This window comes from Beta vulgaris, chromosome 4, assembly GCF_026745355.1.
Source record: "Beta vulgaris subsp. vulgaris cultivar EL10 chromosome 4, EL10.2, whole genome shotgun sequence".
Taxonomy (NCBI): Eukaryota; Viridiplantae; Streptophyta; class Magnoliopsida; order Caryophyllales; family Amaranthaceae; genus Beta; species Beta vulgaris.
In genome coordinates, this window is record NC_079205.1 from 27,441,174 (window position 1) to 27,455,138 (window position 13,965).

The 13,965-nt window shown below is 36.0% G+C and overlaps 1 long non-coding RNA gene and 1 pseudogene across 1 annotated transcript; both read left to right on the forward strand.

Moving 5' to 3' along the window:
• The first annotated feature begins 1,010 nt into the window (after positions 1-1,010).
• LOC125494210 (protein Ycf2-like) lies at positions 1,011-13,763 on the forward strand (annotated as a pseudogene).
• Positions 4,888-8,024, forward strand: LOC130591248 (uncharacterized). Its single transcript, XR_008969005.1, has 2 exons — positions 4,888-5,015; positions 7,755-8,024. It is a non-coding gene; the product is annotated as an uncharacterized LOC130591248 (long non-coding RNA).
• Positions 13,764-13,965: the final 202 nt, after the last annotated feature.

Below are 13,965 nucleotides of genomic sequence, written 5' to 3' on the forward strand. Positions count from 1 at the left end.
TTTCCCTCTTTTGCAATCAGTTTCGCTACAGCACCCGCTGCTCTAGCTAATTGTCCACCCTTTCCAAGTGTGATTTCTATGTTATGTATGGCCGTGCCTAAGGGCATATCGGTCAAAGGTAGGGCATTTCCCATTTTTATAGGAACTTCTGTACCAGAAACAATGGTATCTCCAGTTATAGCTCCTCTGGGATGTAAAATGTATCTCTTCTCACCATCCCCATAGTGTATCAGACAAATGTATGCATTTCGATTAGGGTCGTATTCTATGGTTACGATTCTACCATATATGTCTTTTTCATTCCGCCGAAAATCGATTTTACGGTATAGACGCTTATGACCTCCCCTCTATGCCTTGCGGTAATGATTCCTCTGGCATTACGACCTTTACCACAACGACGCTGTCCATAGATCAAATTATTTCGTGGATTGGATTGCACTTGATTGTCTACGGCTCCATTGCGTGTGCTCGAGGTAGAAGTTTTGTATAAATGTATCGCCATGCTATTAAGTATTTTGATTTAAGTTCTTTTCTTTCTAAGAGGTGAAATAGAATAACTCGATTGAAGCGTAATGATCATACGTCTGTAATGCATTGTATGTCCCATAATAGGTCCTATTCTTCTACCCTTTCCCGGGAGTCGATGCCTATTCATAGCTATTACAAAGTTCGACCCAATGCTTTATTTCCGTCCTAGTTGATCTTCATTCGACATTAGAAGTATATTGATTTTTCTCCAATAATCGAATACTTTTGTCTGTAAATACTGCATATTTGATTCCTTCCATAAATCGATTTTCATCCCTATGAGTTCGAGTTTCAATAAGAATGCTAGTTCTTACTGTTCATATGTTACGATATGAATATACCACACCACTTCCTTATATATGGATGATGAGATTCCACTGATACAGAGCCAATTCCAATAGACTTATTAGAGGGTCACATTGGCGTGCATCCAGTAGGAATTGAACCTAGGAATTCGCCAATTATGAGTTGGGCACTTTAACCATTCAGCCATGGATGCTTAGCGGGGATCCTCGTACATGGTGAATAACCAAATTCCAATTGAAATGAAATCTTTAGGATAAATCAATGCAATTTAGGAGGAATCAATGAAAGGATATCAATTCAAATCCCGGATTTTAGAATTGAGAGAGATATTGAGAGAGATTAAGAATTCTCACTATTTCTTAGATTCATGGACCCAATTCAATTCAGTGGGATCTTTCATTCACATTTTTTTCCACCAAGAACGTTTTTTAAAACTCTTTGACCTCCGAATTTGGAGTATCCTACTTTCACGTAATTCACAGGGTTCAACAAGCAATCGATATTTCACGATCAAGGGTGTAGTACTCTTTGTGGTAGTGGTCCTTATATATCATATTACCAATCGAAATATGGTCTAAAGAAAAAATCTCTCTTTGCTAGGGCTTCTTTCTATACCAATGAATTCCATTGGACCCAGAAATGATACATTGGAAAAATCCTTTGGGTCCTCCAATATCAATAGGCTGATTGTTTTGCTCCTCTATCTTCCAAAAGAAAAAAAGATTTCTAAGAGTTATTTCCTGGATCCAAAAGAGAGTACTTGGTTTCTTCCAAAAACTAAAAAGTGTATCATGCCTGAATCTAACCGGGGTTCGCGGTGGTGGAGGAACTGGATTGGAAAAAATAGGGATTCTAGTTGTAAGATATCTAATGAAACTGTCGCTGGAATTGAGATCTCATTCAAAGAGAAAGATATCAAATATCTGGAGTTTCCCTTTGTATATTATATGGATGATCCGATCCGCAAGGACCATGATTGGGAATTGTTTGATTGTCTTTCTCTTTTTTTGAGGAACGTATCGAGAGAGAATTGGATTTGGCTAGACAATGTGTGGTTGGTAAATAAGGATCGGTTTTTTAGCAAGGTACGTAATGTATCGTCAAATATTCAATATGATTTCACAAGATCTAGTTTTGTTCAAGTAATGGATTTTAGCCAATTGAAAGAATCTTCTGATCAATCTAGAGATCGTTTGGATTCCATTAGTAATGCCGATATGTAATATCACACATTAATCAATAAAAGAGAGATTCAACAACTAAAAGAAAGATCGATTCTTTGGGATCCTTCCTTTCTTCAACGAGAGGAACAGAGATAGAATCAGACCGATTCTCGAAATGCCTTTCTGGATATTCCTTAATGCCTCGGCTATTCACGGAACGTGAGAAGCGGATGATTATTCATCTGCTTCCGGAAGAAATCGAAGAACTTCTTGAGAATCCTACAAGATCTATTTGTTCTTTTTTCTCTGGCAGATGGTCCGAACTTCATCTAGGTTCAAATCCTACTGAGAGGTCCACTAGTACCTTTCAACGAGATAGTGCTTTTTCAACTCTCTCAAAATGGAATCTATTCCAAACATATATGCCGTGGTTCCTTACTTCGACAGGGTACAAATATCTAAATTTTCTATTTTTAGATACTTTTTCAGACCTATTGCCGATACTAAGTCAATTTTTTTTTATCTATTCTTCATGATATTATGCACGGATCAGATATATCATGGCAAATTCTTCAGAAAATATTGTGTCTAATGGAATCTGATACGTGAGATTTTGAATAAGTGTTTACATAATCTTCTTCTGTCCGAAGAAATGATTCATCGAAATAATGAGTCACCATTGATATGGACACATCTGGGATCGCCAAATGTTCGGGAGTTCTTCTATTCAATCCTTTTCCTTCTTCTTGTTGCTGGATATCTCGTTCGTACACATCTTCTCTTTGTTTTCTGAGCCTCTAGTGAGTTACAGTCAGAGTTCAAAAAGGTCTAATTTTGGATGATTCCATCATACATGATTGAGTTGCGAAAACTTCCGATAGGTATCCTACATCGGAACCGAATTTCTTCTGGTTAAAGAATCTCTTTTTGGTTGCTTTGGAATAATTAGGAGATTCCCTAGAATAAATATGGGGTTCTGCTTCTGGCGACAACATGCTAGTGTGGTGTTCCATTTATGGGTTCAAATCAATACGTTCTAAGAAAAAAGATTTGAATATTAATCTCATCGATCTCATCGATCTCATCGAGCCCATCGATCTCATAAGTATCATACCAAATCCCATCAATCGAATCACTTTTTCGAGAAATACGAGACATCTAAGTCATACAAGTAAAGAGATCTATGCATTGATTAGAAAAAGGGTAAACGACAATTGGATTGATGATAAAATAGAATCCTGGGTCGCGAGCAGTGATCCGATTGATGAGGAATAAAGAGAATTCTTGGTTCAGTTCTCCACTTCAACGACAACGACAAAAAAAAGGGTTGATCAAATTCTATTGAGTTTGACTCATAGTGATCATTTATCAAAGAATGACTCTGGTTATCAAATGATTGAACAACCGGGAGAAATTTACTTACGATACTTAGCTGACATTCATAAAAAGTATCTAATGAATTATGAGTTCAATACATCTTGTTTAGCAGAAAGACGAGTATTCCTTGCTCATTATCAGACAATCACTTATTCACAAACCTCGTGTGAGGCTAATAGTTTTCATTTCCCATCTCATGGAAAACCCTTTTCGCTCCGCTTAGCCCTATCCGCCTCTAGAGGTATTTTAGTGATAGGTTCTATAGGAACTGGACGATCCTATTTGGTCAAATACCTAGCGACAAACTCATATGTTCCTTTTATTACGGTATTTCTGAATAAGTTCCTGGATAACAAGCCTGAAGGTTCTCTTATTGATGCTAGTGACGATATCGATCGTGACCTTGATACGGAGCTGGAGCTGCTAACTACGATGAATGCGCTAACTATGGATATGATGCCGGAAATAGACCAATTTTCTATCACCCTTCAATTCGAATTAGCAAAAGCAATGTCTCCTTGCATAATATGGATTCCAAACATTCATGACCTGGATGTGAATGAGTCGAATTACTTATCCCTTGGTCTATTAGTGAACTATCTCTCTAGGGATTGTGAAAGAAGGTCAACTTGAGATATTCTTGTTCTTGCTTCGACTCATATTCCTCAGAAAGTGGATCCCGCTCTAATAGCTCCAAATCAATTAAATACATGCATTAAGATACGAAGGCTTCATATTCCACAACAACGAAAGTACTTTTTCACTCTTTCATATACTAGAGGATTTCACTTGGAAAAGAAAATGTTCCATATTATCAGGTCCATAACTGTAATAGCCCTGTTTTTAAGAGCCTTTATTAAAATGCTAATTATAATTATTAAGTTAATTATGTTTCGAAAATTCTTATTTTAATTAAGAGGTGGAATGTGAATTATATTGTCGTGTTTGCAATATATTTATTTATTTAATTATACGAGACTATTTTTATTTTTATTATTATTATTTTATATTTTCAGATTTTATTTTAAGTTGAGTGGTATTTGTCCCAATTGGGAAGTCAAAGTCGGTCTTGTACTCGTCCTTTGTCGGCTGAATTCAATAAGAAACAATACCAAAATTCTTCTCTTATTTGTTTGGCGGTGAACAGGACCAAAACCCCAAATTCAAAACAAGACCCCTTTCCTCTGTTCTTTTGCTCGACAAAACAAAAACCCCCAATCCCCAGCCACTCTCTCTCTCTCGCTCACTCGCATCTCCACCGTTGCCGCGTCGTCGGCCCTTTCTCGCCGGCGTTCTTGCTGCGCGTGTGGTGCTGCTCGCAAGCCACCACACCGTTGCTCTCTCTCTCCTCCCAGTGAACCTTCGGATTCTCTCGCTCAGCTGCACCGCGCCTCGTCGGCGTTTTCGAGGCTGCCGGAGATCCGCGACACTTCTCCCTTCTCTATTTCCTCTGCTTGCAGTTTTCTCCTTCCTCTTGGTTGTCGGTGTTCCGTTGTTACTTGCGTTGGTCGGTCCGCGACCGCGAGCAAAGTGACGTCGCCGTCGCCGCTGCTGTGTTGCTGTTGCCTTTGCCGCGACGAATCGCCGGAGCTTAGCTCCACTCTTGTGCTTTGTTTTCGTCCCTGCTCTACTTGAGCAGAGGTACACACCTTTGTCTATTTTTCTTTGAATTTCAGAATTCTTGATTAGTGATTCAAGTTGAAGTTGTTATTTGTCGTTGTTGCTATTGTTTGTGTTACTCCTAGTGGGTGTAAGTGTTGTCTTGGTTGATGTTGTGGTTGTTGATGATGATGAGCAAGATATGTTGTTGTTGTTTTAATGCTTGGTGGTGAACTGTTGTTGTGCTGTTGTTGTTGTCAATTCTAAGAGTACCTAAGTACTAGTTTGATTCTTTGGGTATTAAATCAGTTTATGGTATCATTGGCTTTGTAGCCTTAGTAAACTAGATCAATTTTGCCTACAAATAATTCTTTTAATTCAATTCTTCTTGAAACGAGTAAAGAGAAGCCATGGTAGGTGGGTGTTTCATTTACGTATGTGGTTTGGAGTTGAGTTTATTAAAATTGAAATCTAGGCAATGACGTTATACGTTCCAAGCTACTTTTGTTAAATAATTTAACACTAATCTTTATCACCGTTATATTGGACAGTACTAAATGAGTAAGTTAGTTTGATTGACTCTTTATAACCTCAATTTAATCCGACTAATGGAATTTGCTAGTTTAGTTGAATATATTAGTGTTATTGTCTCCTTATCAAAGATTTGTAATTAGACTCGTGAGACATTCTTATTTAAGAAAATTGATTGAGTTAATTTATTTAGTTTTCTCCTATTAAGTTAGAAAGAGAATTAATTAGTCCTTATTAGTAATGTGAAGAGTACTTGAGTTAGTTTCATTAACTATGGTTTCGATTAATGAAAATGTGGTTAATAAAGTATTGTCGTTTGATAACTATAAATGAAATAAGTTGATAAAGTCAACTACTTGACTAGTGATTCACTAAAGCGAATTAGTGTGTGTGTTTAACTACATAAATCAAAGTGAGTTAAGAATTACCTTAAAGAAGTCCCACTTAGATAATGACATTGTTTTAATGAGATAAACTCGCTATGTATGACCATGAGTATGGTCTATACTTGGTTTTATTACTGATTATGTTAATGAGAACTCAGCTAATGGTATAACATGGATTATATTTGTTACTTATAATAACCTATGATCGATGAAACTTGAGTCATGTTGTTTTGGTTTATTCTCGTTATTAATTTAACTGAGAGACTTAGTAATATTGTTGTAGATATTTTGTTGACATGATTAATTACTACCAGTTGTGTTTATGTTGATAATTGGAATTTGAAAAGCATATATGTATCGATTTGAAATATGTCTTTATAAGAGTTATATGTTAGACGATTATGGTTATCTACAGGGAAATGACTAGGTTGGATACAAGTTGCTAATTACTTTGATAGTCTTGATTATTGGAGGATGATTTTGGGATGGAGTATCATTCGGAATTATGAAGGAGATTGTAATGTTAGAATTGTTATACGATTGGTTAAGGATTTGAGTGCAAGATAGAAATAAGTTTATTAAGGTTTATTATGAGTCGAGCTAGCTTCATATTCTCAATATATTTGTGGTAGAAAATTAGTTCTTGATTGAGGTAAGGTTAGAGTTATGTTTAGTTGGGTTAGTTATATAATTTAGAATGGTGATTATGAATAGGGATGCAAGTCGATGTAGCTAATATCATCGAAGTTATAGATATTAATTAAGGATTAAGGAAATTAGAATGTTAAAGGTTGATCATTTGTGAATTGGGAATAAGTTACGATTACGTTTTTATAGTTTAGATTAGTCTAATTTTGGTTATTGATTATCAATGTTATTTTGAGATGATTGTTGGAGGATGGCTATGTAGACGTATATAATTCAAGATGACATGGGAAATCAAGTCATCATGCTTGGAGGTTTCGCATAATTGTGATAGAGTGGATGTAACCTTTATGTTCAGCAATATATATTTAAATGCTCCTGTGTGCGTTATATGAATATTAGATATCATATATCGTTTATAGTAATGCCTGCGATTATAGATGTATCTCTATGAGTTAGTTGTGAATTGCTATTGGATTATTATAAAAGTATTCTTTTTGTTCAGTCATTGGAGTTTTTTCGAAAATACTATGTTTCTGAAAATATAACTTGGTAAATAAATGAGGAAATGATTCAAATATGAGTTAAGACCAGATAAGGTCGAATATGGTGTTATGTTTTGAGTATTGAGGTTTAAAGTATAAACCATTAAATATCTTATTTTATAAATATGAAAGTGAGGCATGAATAGGCACCCCGAGTTAGGGCGGGTAGAGTCCCTAGCTGTTGCCTTCCAGGAGGGGCTAATTCCTGGCGTTATAGGACATGTCCGGGTAAGTCTTGCAAGCATAATAATAAAAGGCTGGGTGACGACCCTCACTAGTTTGGAGACAGCTGGTACTGTGTGGTACCCCTCTCCACTCGCGTTCATGCCAAACGATCGGATTTTGTGAAAATATAGTAACTGAGTTGAAAGGTTGATTAAATGAGAATATAGAAATATGTCACTGTTGAGAGTCATCTTATTGAATTTTGTTACTATATGACTGATGAAGTATTATGGAACGTGGAATTTGGAAATGTAATATGTATGTTCAACAAGAATATTGCTGCTAAGTATGCTATGATTGGTGTGATTGTTGAACTGTTGATTGTGTGAGAGTCGTTTTCAAGTAAAAACCATCAAAGCATGTGTTACTCTTGTTTACGGGTTAGTACTCAGCTTTGCTGATGTGTATATGTTTTGTCATTTCTGTGGCCTGTCACTTGGGGGTGGCAGTTTTCCTAAATGTTTCAGGTTGAAGCCAAAGTTAACCTTTGCAAGTTGAAGCTGATACAAGCTGGAGTAGTATTATAGTTGCTATCGAAGTGAGGACGCTTGACTTTGTAATAGTTAATTGTTTATAATCTATAGTTATTTCTACATTTAAGAGTCGCTAGTTAGTGTTCCTGATTCTCTATTGGTTGTTGCTCCGCGAAAGCGTTGAGATTGTTGAGCTTTGGGATTTGGAAATATTTTATAAATTGAATTTGCAAACAGGTTTATATTTTTTCGCTTTAGCGTTGTCCTATTTTCAAAGGAAACTCTGCCGGATTTTCTGTAGAATTTATGGGAATAGAGTTGAGAATCAGAGCGTAGTTATAATAGTTAATTTATTTGAATAGAGTTGGGATTGAGTTCCACACTCTCCGATTTAGTTCGGTGAGTGTGATGGTAATAGTCCGGTTACCTTGACTAGAGTTTCTCGCTGTGCTTATCCTTTGTAAGCTGGTCGGGAAATTCGGGCTGTTACAAGTGGTATCAGAGCTTGAGTAGTTTTTGGATACACTGATCTCCACATCATAGTGTAGGGGTTGAATATAGGTCTAATGAATTGGCTAAAGAGTGGGGTATAAATGAATCAAGCCGTATGAGTGTTTGCGCTTACGCGTGTACTATATGAATCCATTTATTTAAATGGGTATTAAGTGTGTGTATATTTGCTATTGTGTATATTATTATCTTGTTAGACTTGATTGTTCATGATATTATTTACTTAAAAGTGTGTATTTCGAGAAAACTTGTATGATTTGCTTAAGTAAATGAATTTCAAACGAGATCTCTGTCGATGAGATGATTGAAATCCAATGCCAACAAATTGCCCCTTTTGTTTCTTTGCTCCTTGATTTCGCGAATCAAGTTGAAGTAGAGATACGAAAGATGATGGTAGAATGGAGGCTGGCCATTCATGTCTTTGGAGCTTGAGATTTTAGTTTTATGAAAATAATTATTTGTAAGTTTCGGGACGAAACTTATTTTAAGGGTGTAGAGTGTAATAGCCCTGTTTTTAAGAGCCTTTATTAAAATGCTAATTATAATTATTAAGTTAATTATGTTTCGAAAATTCTTATTTTAATTAAAGGTGGAATGTGAATTATATTGTCGTGTTTGCAATATATTTATTTATTTAATTATACGAGACTATTTTTTTTTTTTTATTATTATTTTATATATTCAGATTTTAAGTTTAAGTTGAGTGGTATTTGTCCCAATTGGGAAGTCAAAGTCGGTCTTGTACTCGTCCTTTTGTCGGCTGAATTCAATAAGAAACAAAACCAAAATTCTTCTCTTATTTGTTTGGCGGTGAACAAGACCAAAACCCCAAACTCAAAACAAGACCCCTTTCCTCTGTTCTTTTGCTCGACAAAACAGAAACCCCCAATCCCCAGCCACTCTCTCTCTCTCGCTCACTCGCATCTCCACCGTTGCCGCGTCGTCGGCCCTTTCTCGCCGGCGTTCTTGCTGCGCGTGTGGTGCTGCTCGCAAGCCACCACACCGTTGCTCTCTCTCTCCTCCCAGTGAACCTTCGGATTCTCTCGCTCAGCTGCACCGCGCCTCGTCGGCGTTTTCTGAGGCTGCCGGAGATCCCGCGACACTTCTCCCTTCTTTATTTCCTCTGCTTGCAGTTTTCTCCTTCCTCTTGGTTGTCGGTGTTGCCGTTGTTACTTGCGGTGGTCGGTGCCGCGACCGCGAGCAAAGTGACGTCGCCGTCGCCCTGCTGTGTTGCTGTTGCCTTTGCCGCGACGAATCGCCGGAGCTTAGCTCCACTCTTGTGCTTTGTTTTCGTCCCTGCTCTACTTGAGCAGAGGTACACACCTCTTGTCTATTTTCTTTGAATTTCAGAATTCTTGATTAGTGATTCAGTTGAAGTTGTATTTGTCGTTGTTGCTATTGTTTGTGTTACTCCTAGTGGGTGTAAGTGTTGTCTTGGTTGATGTTGTGGTTTTGATGATGATGAGGCAAGATATGTGTTGTTGTTTTAATGCTTGGTGGTGAACTGTTGTGTGCTGTTGTTGTTGTCAATTCTAAGAGTACCTAAGTACTAGTTTGATTCTTGGGTATTAAATCAGTTTATGGTATCATTGGGTTTTGTAGCCTTAGAAACTAGATCAATTTTGCCTACAAATAATTCTTTTAATTCAATTCTTCTTGAAACGAGTAAAGAGAAGCCATGGTAGTGGGTGTTTCATTTACGTATGTGGTTTGGAGTTGAGTTTATTAAAATTGAAATCTAGGCAATGACGTTATACGTTCCAAGCTACTTTTGTTAAATAATTTACCACTAATCTTTATCACCGTTATATTGGACAGTACTAAATGAGTAAGTTAGTTTGATTGACTCTTTATAACCTCAATTTAATCCGACTAATGGAATTTGCTAGTTTAGTTGAATATATTAGTGTATGTCTCCTTATCAAAGATTTGTAATTAGACTCGTGAGACATTCTTATTTAAGAAAATGATTGAGTTAATTTATTTAGTTTTCTCCTATTAAGTTAGAAAGAGAATTAATTAGTCCTTATTAGTAATGTGAAGAGTACTTGAGTTAGTTTCATTAACTATGGTTTCGATTAATAAAATGTGTAATAAAGTATTTGTTTGATAACTATAAATGAAATAAGTGATAAAGTCAGACTACTTGACTAGTGATTCACTAAAGCGAATTAGTGTGTGTGTTTAACTACATAAATCAAAGTGAGTTAAGAATTACCTTAAAGAAGTCCACTTAGATAATGACATGTTTTAATAGATAAACTCGCTATGTATGACCATGAGTATGGTCTATACTTGGTTTTATTACTGATTATGTTAATGAGAACTCAGCTAATGGTAATAACATGGATTATATTTTTACTTATAATGAACCATGATCGATGAAACTTGAGTCATGTGTTTTTGGTTTATTCTCGTTAGTTAATTTAACTGAGAGACTTAGTAATATTGTTGTAGATATTTGTTGACATGATTAATTACTACCAGTTGTGTTTATGTTGATAATTGGAATTTGAAAAGATAATATGTATCGATTTGAAATATTCTTTATAAGAGTTATATGTTAGACGATTATGGTTATCTACAGGGGAAATGACTAGGTTGGATACAAGTTGCTAATTACTTTGATAGTCTTGATTATTGGAGGATGATTTGGGATGGAGTATCATTCGGAATTATGAAGGAGATTTAATGTTAGAATTGTTATACGATTGGTTAAGGATTTGAGTGCAAGATAGAAATAAGTTTATTAAGTTTATTTATGAGTCGAGCTAGCTTCATATTCTCAATATATTTGTGGTAGCAAAATTATGTTCTTGATTGAGGTAAGGTTATAGTTATGTTTAGTTGGGTTAGTTATATAATTTAGAATGGTGATTATGAATAGGGATGCAAGTCGATGTAGCTAATATCATCGAAGTTATAGATATTAATTAAGGATTAAGGAAATTAGAATGTTAAAGGTTGATCATTTGTGAATTGGAATAAGTTACGATTACGTTTTTATAGTTTAGATTAGTCAATTTTGGTTATTGATTATCAATGTTATTTTGAGATGATTGTTGGAGGATGGCTATGTAGACGTATATAATTCAAGATGACATGGGAAATCAAGTCATCATGCTTGGAGGTTTCGCATAATTGTGATAGAGTGGATGTAACCTTTATGTTCACAATATATATTTAAATGCTCCTGTGTGCTATATGAATATTAGATATCATATATCGTTTATAGTAATGCCTGCGATTATAGATGTATCTCTATGAGTTAGTTGTTGAATTGCTATTGGATTATTATAAAAGTATTCTTTTTGTTCAGTCATTGGAGTTTTTCGAAAATACTATGTTTCTGAAAATATAACTTGGTATAATAATGAGGAAATGATTCAAATATGAGTTAAGACCAGATAAGGTCGAATATGGTGTTATGTTTTGAGTATTGAGGTTTAAAGTATAAACCATTAAATATCTTATTTTATAAATATGAAATTGAGGCATGAATAGGACCCCGAGTTAGGGCGGGTAGAGTCCATAGCTGTGCCTTCCAGGAGGGGCTAATTCCTGGCGTATTAGGACATGTCCGGGTAAGTCTTGCAAGCATAATATAAAAGGCTGGTGTGACGACCCTCACTAGTTTGGAGACAGCTGGTACTGTGTGGTACCCATCTCCACTCGCGTTCATGCCAAACGATCGGATTTTGTGAAAATATAGTAACTGAGTTGAAAGGTTGATTAAATGAGAATATAGAAATTGTCACTGTTGAGAGTCATCTTATTGAATTTTGTTACTATATGACTGATGAAGTATTATGGAACGTGGAATTTGGAAATGTAATATTATGTTCAACAAGAATATTGCTGTTAAGTATGCAATGATTGGTGTGATTGTTGAACTTATATTGATTGTGTGAGAGTCGTTTCAAGTAAAAACCATCAAAGCATGTGTTACTCTTGTTTACGGTTAGTACTCAGCTTTGCTGATGTGTATATGTTGTTTTGTCATTTCTGTGGCCTGTCACTTGTTGGTGGCAGTTTTCCTAAATGTTTCAGGTTGAAGCCGAAAGTTAACCTTTGCAAGTTGAAGCTGATACAAGCTGGAGTAGTATATATATTGCTATCGAAGTGAGGACGCTTGACTTTGTAATAGTTAATTGTTTATAATCTATAGTTATTTCTACATTTAAGAGCCTAGTTAGTTCCTGATTCTCTATTGGTTGTTGCTCCGCGAAAGCGTTGAGATTGTTGAGTTTGGGATTTGAAATATTTTATAAATTGAATTTGCAAACAGGTTTATATTATTTTCGCTTTAGCGTTGTCCTATTTTCAAAGGAAACTCTGCCGGATTTTCTGTAGAAATTTATGGGAATAAGTCTGAGAATCAGAGCTAGTTATAATAGTTAATTTATTTGAATAGAGTTGGGATTGAGTTCCACACTCTTCCGATTTAGTTCGGTGAGTGTGATGGTAATAGTCCGGGTTACCTTGACTAGAGTTTCTTTCGCTGTGCTTAATCCTTTGTAAGCTGGTCGGGAAATTCGGGCTGTTACAATAACCATGGGTTCCAATGTACGAGATCTTGTAGCACTTATCAATGAGGCCCTATCAATTAGTATTACACAGAAGAAATCCATTATAGACAGTAATACAATTTGATCCGCTCTTCATAGACAAACTTGGGATTTGCGAGCCCGGGTAAGATCGGTTCAGGATCATGGGCTCTTTTTCTATCAGATAGGAAGGGCTGTTGCACAAAATGTACTTCTAAGTAATTGCCCTATAGATCCTATATCTACCTATATGAAGAAGAAATCATGTAAGGAAGGGATTCTTATTTGCTCAAATGGTAATTCGAACTTGGAACAAGCGTGAAGAAATTAACGATACTTCTTTATCTTTTGAGTTGTTCTGCCGGATCGGTCACTCAAGATCTTTGGTCTCTACCCAAATCCGATGAAAAAAATGAGATCACTTATTATGAACTCTTTGAGAATGATTCTTATCTAGTTCATGGCCTATTAAAAGTAGAAGGCGCTCTGGTGGGATCCTCACCGACAGAAAAAGATTGCAGTCAGAATGATCGAGTGACATTGTTTCTTCGGCCCGAACTAAGGAATCCCTTAGATATGATGCAAAATGGATCTTGTTTTATCCTTGATCATAGATTTCTCTATGAAAAATACGAACCGGAATTGAAAGAAGGGGAAGGAGCCCTCGATCCGCAACAGATAGCAAGAGGATTTATTCAATCACATAGTTTGGGTTCCTAGAATATGAAACTCCTGGTCCTGGGGCTTTCTAGTTGATTGTATAGAAAGAACCAATGAATTGGGATTTCCCTATTGGGCCAGGTCATTTCGGGGCAAGCGGATCATTTATGATAAAAAGGATAATCTTCAAAAGAATGATTCGGAGTTCTTGCAGAGTGGAACCATGCAATACCAGACACGAGATAGATCTTCCAAAGAACAGGTGTAATAGCCCTAAGAAGCCCTAACTCAAAACCCTGATTATGTGCTAAAGCATGAGATCGTATTAAAGTAACTACAGAGCAGTCTAATTGTGTATTTCCTATGATATTATGTTTAATTATAATTGATTACTTCATATAGAGTTATAGGTTCTAGGTGGAAGATAGTTACTTGAAACTATCAGTTATGCTAAGTTTCATTTNCACGAG